Genomic DNA, 10153 nt, shown 5'->3' with positions numbered 1-10153 from the left:
AACTCCCCAACGAGCTCCAAATTATTAGAAGTCTATTTGTATTTCAAAAAGAAGTAAAGTTGTGGCTTTTTGGTTTCAATCATGAAGATATTGAGATTCTGCTATTCTGACCTATTACATAATTTCATTTGGTTGCTCTTACTAATATCCTAATATTGATTTAAGAATTTAAATTACACATCATTTTTCTTATGTAATATTCAACTTATTTATCACAAATGCGTGTATTATAATTTGTACAAATAAGTATTATCTTTATGCGCCCCACAGCATTTTTATAATACAATATGAATGAAATGGCATCACTTCTGTTCTTTCAACGAACATCAGATGCCATTAACTATTTCTCATTTAGGCTTTAGCATACGTATTTATATAATATTAAGCAAAGTCGTGAAGATATATTGAGAAATAAAGAAAATACAATACAATACAAAAACACATGTACTTGCTTGGCCCCTGTAGTACTGGCATTTGCAGGTTCTGTGGTGAAGAAGATGAATAAATGGAACGCCTCATTACCACCTGCCCAACACTAGCTCACCGCAGAACCAGATTTTCAAACTTCTAAACCTTCAGCGAAATCGACCCAATGCAGATTTCGCAGTAGGGGTTAATACAATAGATCAAATCTGGTGGCGGTGCAATAATGACCTGCCCTTACATCACTATACCATAACCATGAACTGTATGAGCTCTACAACAACATAAAAATAGTGAAGCTATTAAAATAGAGTACAAATAGACGCAAACGTCCCAGGGAAGGCATTTGAGATTGGAGTACGTTAATAATAATAATAATAGATTGGCGCTTACACATATGTTATAAAGAACTGCAAAATTCAACATTTTCTGTGAAAATGTCTTTTTCAAAAATTTCATGCATTGCTATGTCATGTCAACTCAAACAAGGTGTTATGCCATGTCATTCCATCTCAAACATACTGTTTTAGCATGTCGTTGTTACTTAGCTAAGCTGTTGTTCACTGTTGTGCTTCTGTAGCATATATTTAATACTGTTTGATCCTGCCTTGGATGAAAATATATACAGGTTTTTAATTAGACAATTCTTTAATGCATATTACTATAACAGGTGCTTAAAAAATTTACAAAATCTCTTCCCGTATATAAAATGTAATTAATAATGCTCACTATGTAGCATGTGTCGCATATGTTGCTTGTGTTGACATGCATAGATTTGATGCATGATTTGATTTCAATTATTCGACAGTGTCTTCATATGTTATTGTGAAACATGTATGAATTAGCACTTGTATGATGTGACACATGTCGCTATGTTTTATAATTCAACACATGATACAAAAAACAAGGTAGTTTCAATAAACAACTTTTTGATTAAAAATCAGATTTTTGACAATTGCTCAATTGTGAAAAATTGGAAGCGGCGTTACCCAATTGTAAGTTTTTTGGTGTGGGAGATTTTATATCCTAAATTTGGGATTATAAAGAAAATAGTTGTATTAATATATACCTTTTAAAAATAATCAATATCTTATCTTAAAAACGTTTAAATTTTACATTAAATTTGATGACAACTTGCCAAATCATTATTTTAATATTAATACAATTTTAGTGAACATATTTTAAATTTTTTTTAGTGTCCTCATGTCATTTCATTATTTCACAATGTAGGTTTCTATATCGGATACGATGATTCTGATGTAATTCAGACACTGAAATTACACATTTCGATGTGTTATTTAATACTCCTTGTCTTTGTCCATTTAACAGCAAATGGAATTTACTTTAGGACCCATGGGCCGTAAAATTTTTCCAGCAACACGTATTGTTTTCACATGAAATTTTTACACACCCAAAATTTAAGTATAAAATAAATAGATAAAAATAAATTTTCAATCAAACTGATTTGTGTAGTCCAGGGGCGTCTTTAGTAAATGTTTGGAGGCTGTTTTCATATATCCTATCTTATTGTATATTTCTTAGCTTTTCTACATTCTGAGAAGTTGAGAGAATGAAGTCTAATATTCTTTTTTGGTCAACTATGATGTTTGATTTCATTTTTTGCAATCAAAAATTTTCACAAGAATGGTTATAGGCTAAAACAAAACCGATATCTAAAGGGCGTGTGGAACCTCCCATACAAAACGAATTTTTCATAGTGCATATCTCTGGAAGTATTTGTGGTAGAGTCCTGGAACTTTGTATGGATATATGTATATGAAGTCAATCTCAAGCTCATGGAAAAATATGTATTTATTGGAAAATGCGGCGTGCCACCGTAGAACTTGGAATAGAGGTAAATAAAATCAATCCCAAACCTATGAAAAATAGGGGTATATGAAAACGATCTCGTAGCCATTGAAAAGAGCTAGCGGTATAAACCAAATAAACTAAAATTCTTGTGACGCATAGATACCTCTGGAAGCATTTACCTAGAATACTGAGATGAGGTATTTTTCCAACGCAAATATGTACAGAAAAACGGGAGCGACACCTTCTGGAAAGTAAAATGATCACAGGGTGTATCCCGAGAACCATTTTAAGCTAAACCTTCAGGGATTACATTCTTGCCAAGACCCATAGGCGTAAGCTGAAATTGCGTCGCAAGTTTTATGATTGGCTTAGGTAAGTTTTAACCACTTAACCCCCTTAGTTTTCGTCGCTACTGAATTCTATAAACTGTCAGCTTTCACACAATTTAAAATGTACATGTAAGAACAAAATATTTTTAAATCGACAAAAAATTAATATGAAAATTTTAAGGATTTTAGATATTGGGTATGGTAGCACGAAATGTCACAATCTGCTTAATTGTCAGGTTGTTAATATGGCGACGAAAAAGTGACAATGGAACTACCTTGTTTTTTGTATCATGGTTCAACATTTGCAGGCCTAACATATTATGTTAGTGTTTGGCCGAGCTCCTCCTCCGATTTGTGGCGTGCGCCTTGATGTTGTCTCACAAAGGGGAAGCTGTTTTTCATGGCAGAAATACCCTGCAAAAATCGTTGGACCATGTATTCTATTTGTGGTATATTGGAGTACTTACAAAAGTGTTCCTCTGTCATGCTGTAGCGGACCAATTCGTGTCTCTGCGCCAGCTTATTGTTTGTTATCCGATCACTGCTCGTGTTTTAACGAAATGTCATTGAAGTTGAGCATTTGGAAGCACATTTGCATGTCTGGCTGTAACTGAACGTGTAGAGATGCTCGCTGTTAGTTCTTAGCTCCCAGCATGTTCGGGTTCGAATGCCGTCAGAGGCAACATGTAATTTTTAATTTTTGTCTTGGTTTTTATTAATTTCGAAAAAGCATTTGAGAAGTGAAGAACAAAAGCGTGTACAAACGAAAAAATATAACAACAATGCCATTGTTAATATGTTGGAGTAGTGTTGTGCTACTCTGATGTAATGCAGGGATGGAGTATATGGTCCTGCCCTAGGACATCGCAATGTTAATTGGACCATATTTTTTATATGAATTGTGGTTAATTTTGGAGTACTCCTTTGGCTTTAGGGAGTACTCTTTACACGCATGCATGGAGTAGTCGCGATTTTTGCAGGGTACACTCGGAGGTTTGCCATTGCCTGCTGAGGGACGACCGCTGTTAAGAAAAAAAGCTTTATTTCTATATTTTTGTTCGATGTTGCTTTTACCAGGGTTTGAACCCAGGCGAGGCGGAGTGGAAGCGCGCACTGCTTGCCATTACACCACAGCGGCCGACAAATCTTCGCACGGGGTGTGGTTAATATGGCGCATGTATAATATGGCGTCTGTGTATTAAAACACCCCCGTGGGTCCGCTACTGACTGACACGTAGTTTAACTCCCCCGCTGGATCCGCCCCTGCTGAAGGTAATTAAATATCCCATAAACAGTGTGTGCAATACTTTTCAATAAAACTATTTAACAATTTTTCGAGAAGTTTGCATAATTTTTAACAAAATTTCACAAGAACTTTCTGTTTTTCTGTAAATTATGTCTTAAAAAACCATGCTTACTTCCGGTTTCTTTATTGGACATCAAAGTATGATCTTTTAGAAGGAAAATATACTCTAGCTGGAAAATGTAGAACTCATAAACACTTAAGTAGAAATTCAGAAAATCCATATTTTCCAAGTTTACAGAAATGAAAAAATTGTCCGGCCTGAGACATTTTTATATGCATTTGAATGTAAAATTTTCCGCTGAATCCGAATACGAAATCAAAATGTAAGACAGTTTTTGAGATATATCCAAATTTCGGGTTTTTGAAGTGCTCTCACTTAATTGCAATTTTCTTTGGATATAGTTGTCCAACCGCGATATTTATATATGCATTTTTCTGAAGAATTTTCGACTGAATCCCAATACGAAATGAAAATGTAAAACAGTAGAACAGTTTTTGAGATATAGCCGGGTTTTTGAGATCTAAAAACGTGCACTCACTTAATTACAGTTTTATTTTGACACAGTTGGCCAACCGCGAGATTTTTGCATGAAGTTTTATGAATAATTTTTCGCTGAATCCCAGTATGAAATCAGAATATCAGAAAATACAGTAGTCTTTGAGATAGAGCCAAATTTTGGATTTTTGAGATCTGAAAAAAAGTACGCACACTTAATTGCAATTTTCTTTGGATGTAGTTGTCCAATCTTAAATTTATTTTTATAATAGGAAAGGCTATGGATAAGCAGTTTAGGATATATCTCTATAAATCCCACATAGGCCGGTTGTTCAATGTCTGGTTAACACAAATCGGAGGTAGAAGCTACGGTTAAATACAACGACTGCTTTATCGATCACATGTTATATGCATGAAGTCGAAATCGTCGATAATAATGTTTAACTGGAACCAGACATTGAACAACCGGCCCTTAGACTTAAGTGTCTTCTGTGATATAAATGCTAATCAATTATATAAATATAAATAAAGGTTTATTTACACCCCTTTTACGGCTAAACTATACTTCTAAGGTATAAACAATTATATATCATTAGAAAGGTATTTCGATGCTGATGTGCAGGCAATTTTTAAAATTTCAAATTAGTTTAAAATAGGGCGAAAAAATCAATTCAAAAGTCACACCAATACCAATGTCATAGATGTACATGGTTGGGGCGGAAATGCTCCCTAAATGTATGCTTTAATATTGATACTGAATTACAGAAACGTACTAAGCAGCAGTTTAGGAATAAGACGTAGATATGTATGTACATTAGGGGGTCCCGTCCAAAAATATTTTTTTGAGCTACACTATCGCAAGAGGTATCGAAATTTGCGTAATTTTACACATGTTAAGAAAAAGTCTGAATTGTGTGTAATTTTGAGGGCTCTACCACACCATGGAGTTTTCCACGTATTTTATATGAGAAAAAACACGTCTTCGTAGAAATAGAGATAAAATCCTTAAAAGTCAATATTTTTCAATTTGCAAACTCTTTTTCTTTTTTGGAGATTTCAGAGATGAAGAATAAAACAATTTAACTCTGTTTACAAGATACCGACGATTTAATACCCGCGTACATACATATATACATATATACATAGCAAGTTTCCAAAATCGATAGCAACATCATGTTTTTTCGTATGTCCGTATATCGTATTACGTACATATGTATAAACATGTATTGATACGTATGTACATATGTAAACACACTAAATATAATTTCTTCACTATATGTGGTAAACATATTAAAAAGATGAATTATCAACGCTTGCAACAGTGGATTCTAACCGTTTTCATCAATTTTTATTGCCATCTTTTGTTCGCTGAATGTCAGTGGCGTTTGCAGTACGGTGCGTTGAATGGCAATTTTATTGCATTTGCAAGGACCCAAAATACCAAGCCCACTTGAACAGATGTCAACGCAGGCATTTGCAGCAAATTCAAACTGCCACTAACACACAATAATATTTAATAAGAAACTCATTTGGCGAGATGCATTATTGCATAAATACATACATACATATGTACTTACATATGAACATGTACATACAATTTCATAGCTGACGACGGGTATGGCTGCCAGTGTAGTACAACCCGTTTCATTGCACCCAAACAATTCGTTAACTCCATTCACACATACATATGAACATGTACATATATATGCAGACAGTTGCTGCATGCGTACAAGCATCTTAAATATGGTTTGCATGTGTTTGCATGAAGCGTATGTCAGATTAAAGGAAAGGCCATAAAATGCAATGAGAAAGGATGACACTTTTGTTCTCGATTCGTCTTTGTATTCTCCCGTTGCACAAAATCGTCTCACTGCTGTGAGCTACGACGCTCACAAAGTCATTCGACTGCCCAAGATAACCTAAGATGGCAACAACGCCCAAAGCCTCGGTCAAAATACCATAAAAGCAAGTTATGGCTAGCATGTACATACTTAAGTATATAGAGCGTCCATCAGCGAACGTAACCCTGCCAAGCCTTCATCGTTCTCCCGCATTTAACTACATATGTACATATGTATATACCCACATGCATAAACGTTTATAAAATTACATACATTCATACATAAATATATGTAAATGCACAAACAATCCATATACCTATATATAAACAGATACATACATACGGCTTATACATATCGCACACCGTCTTCAAAAGAGCCACAACTCAATAATACGTTCGTCAGAAAATGCGGAAAACTATTTCGTTGCAGATCCTAATCATATGGGCAGGTGCGACTTTACTTAGGTTTTTTAATCAAATTATAACAAAAATTTGCTCCAGCTTTTGCTGAAAGGTAAACAAAAGCTCTGTGTACATTTTTAGCGCATAATTTCAAAAATGCCAAATTTTGAGTTGTGACTCTTTTGAAGACGGTGTGCGATATATAGATAACAAAAAAGGCACACCAATACCAGGCCATTGTGTATTCATTAATCTATCAATTAAAGTACTTATGTATGGCTACCAGTGGCGGATCCAGCGGGGAGGTTTGAGTGATAAACTACGTGTCAGTCAGTGGCGGACGCACGGGGGGTGTTTTTATATGGCTCATATGTATGTATAATCAGACTTCTATGTATTAAAACACCCCCCGTGGGTCCGGCACTGACTGGCACGTAGTTTAACCCCCAAAACCCCCCCGCTGGATCCGCCACTGACGGCTACCCTGCAAAAAATGTGACTAATCCGCGATGACTCCGGGAGCCACCGCAAACGAACATGCGACTGATTCCACTTATGAAGAGACTCATTGTTCCCCGTTATACCAAACGGGTATAAAAAGCGACTAGAGGCTTTTAAAAAATTTATATAAAAGTTTGTGCCAGATGCGTCCCGAATCGAGTCTCTCTACATACTAACGATACACATGAAATTTCGTTGACTAAGGCGTACATGTTATTACATCGTTAATTGTACCCGTTAGAAATAAGTAGAGGTCTACTTCATCCGCAATAATAGATTCCTCATGCTAGAGAAATGGGTAATAAAGAGCGAAAACCTTCCACTTTTTGGTCGTAAATCTCTCCATCTTCGTGCCCAAAACAGCCCGAAATGGGCAAGAAGTCCATTTGAAATAACAGCTGTTGTTTGCTTATATCCGAAATAAAATTTTGTAAAAAACGAAAATGGGAAATAGCACTAAAGTTTCAGAAATGTAGTTTATATACTAATTTTATTAGCCATATAAGATAAATATACATAAAACCATTGTTTAATGCTGATTTATTGATTCCGGGAACGAAATGTGGTTTTTTGCGTTCCTCACGCTCTGGGAACTTTTGGAATATGTTGACACCTTTTTGACACTTGTGAGAGAGTAAATTATTTTTACGCTCTGATTACCGAAACAGCCAGGAAAGCATGTGGAACAGACCTAATACCTACATGAGGCTCGTTGCGACTAATTAATGCCCAATTGTACCCGATTGGGACTAATCCGTTTAGAAATTCGTCGCACAATTTTTTGCAGGGAAATATCGGAAAAAATTATGGCGGCGGCGGTACAATAGCCATATGAGTGTATTTTTTTCACCTTTAAAGTTGGTGCCGCCACACAGTGGGAAATATCGAAAAAAATTATAGCCGCGTCGCTAGAATAACCGTATGAGTGTACTTTTTTAATTTTTCTTTAAATATCTTTAATTTGATGGTCCTGATGAGATAATTTAATATTTTTATAAGAAATTTTCTAGGTTGAATGAGAAATCAGGGAGTCACATGAATAAATAGTTTAACTTTTTTATCTTTGAATAGAGAGACATGTTTTTTTTTGGTGAGGCTGATGAGTTCTCACTCGACCTACTCAATTTCTGATGAAAACATTTAATTATCTCATCAGGATCATGAAATTAATTATTTTTAAAGAAAAGTGAAAAAATTACACTCATACGGTTATTCTAGCGGCGCAGCACAATTTTTTCGATATTTCCCACAGTGCGGCGGCACCAACTTTAAAGATATTCATACATACATATTTATGTACATGTATTTGTATGAGCGCGTGATGAAAAACGCTGCTCGAAATATGGGATGGAGAAATGAAGAAAGTTTTATTTTTTGTTTTGCATCTGGAATTGCCTTTATTACTGTAAACACCAATAAAACTGTCAAAGTCAACATTCGAGGCTTCCAAGTGGCTGTACGAATTTTTTTAACGATTGCCGCGTACTACTATAACCGCACACAAATCTAACACCGATAATCGTATCCTCTTTGTCCTGCAGATGCATCTCTAACAAACTACAGGATCCACTTTTAGTTTTACTGAATACAAAGATCTGCAACCGCGTTATCGCTTGCACATAGTTGGTGTGTTAGAAAAACATTAATGTTGACATTTATTACGCAAACAAGAACATTAAACAGCAGCCAGAAATAGCAACAAATCTGCCGTTCGAAAATTGGTGTCGGCTTAGAATACACTTAAAAAGAACTGCCGATTGTGGGGTTTTAGCGCCATGTGCCCTATAGATACCTGATAACTTGGGAAGGAAAACGGAAATTGTGGACATCAGATAATCCACTAAATTTTGAAGTAGCTTTAAAGAAATGTTGTTGCATGCTGTCCTAACAAAATGTTTGCATGTTTCCGAAAATGGACGTGCTCCAGAGTTCAATGTGGTGAACAAAACTCCAAAATAAAGTGTTGAAAATTAAATAAGGGAATTTGGGAATAGGCCAAACAAGGCGAATTTTAACAAGTAAAGAATCATTTGCTCGGGCGAAACCGAATAATTTAAGTCAAAGTTATTTAAGCTTTTTTTGCACCGCGTAATTGTTGGGAAGCCGCAGAAAGTACTTATTTCAGTCATAGTGCCAAGTAAAGAATGGGATTCAGATTTCTTTGCTGTCGGTTTTATTTGGAATATGCTTCGAATTATTAAAACATTTTCAATAAAATTATTGAGGTAGGTGGACTAGAGATTTATCTTTTTGTATGCTGGTGGACTTCAAAATCGTCATCCGCTTGAAGGAGCCAGCATTGGTGACAGGCAAAATTAAAAAGTATACGAAAAAAAGATGTCGACACTAGTTATTGTTATTTTGGCGAAATAATATTTTTTTTCAACATTGTGCCTTATACCAGTTATTGTTTTTAGGAATCTATTTGTTTTAATGTTCAATACTCATTCCACTCAAAATGTATTCTCAACTGTAGCCAGCGTTTGTACTGGTATTAAACTGGAAAACAGAATTTTCAAACAAATTAAATAAATGAAAACCGGTGTTAGCTCAGTCAAATCAGGCTTCAACTCTCGGGATCTTTTTCAGGTAGGGATGGCAAGATTAATCGAGTATTTCTTCTCAATAAGTGAAAGGTATCGGATCCCTTGTTCTGATTGATCGAACCAATAATCGATTAACTAAGGTAGAACCATTGAATTACAAGTATAATATTTGAGCATAACTGCCACTTTCAATTTTTTTTCAAAATCGTACTAAATTCCGTTTAAAAATCGGCCAAAATGGCATCTTAGCGCGTAGTATATCCTTTAAACAAATTAAACTGTGATTTTTCAACAAATTTTGCTCCTATTATTATATTACATCTACATTGAGCTCAAATGCATAATTTGGGACAGAAATCTGAAATGCAAACCCAAATCACACATTTCCCTACACAAATTCGCATTTAAAAAATGTATTAAACAAAATCAAGAAGCAAATGGGTTCCAATGGCTGTTCTATTTTATTATACACACTCAAAAACAAAAGCCCTCCCAAAA

The sequence above is a fragment of the Rhagoletis pomonella genome, unplaced genomic scaffold (genome assembly GCF_013731165.1).
Source record: "Rhagoletis pomonella isolate Grant_MI unplaced genomic scaffold, Rhpom_1.0 Rhpom_scaffold_00004, whole genome shotgun sequence".
Lineage (NCBI taxonomy): Eukaryota > Metazoa > Arthropoda > Insecta > Diptera > Tephritidae > Rhagoletis > Rhagoletis pomonella.
Note: the sequence above shows the minus strand (reverse complement) of the source record.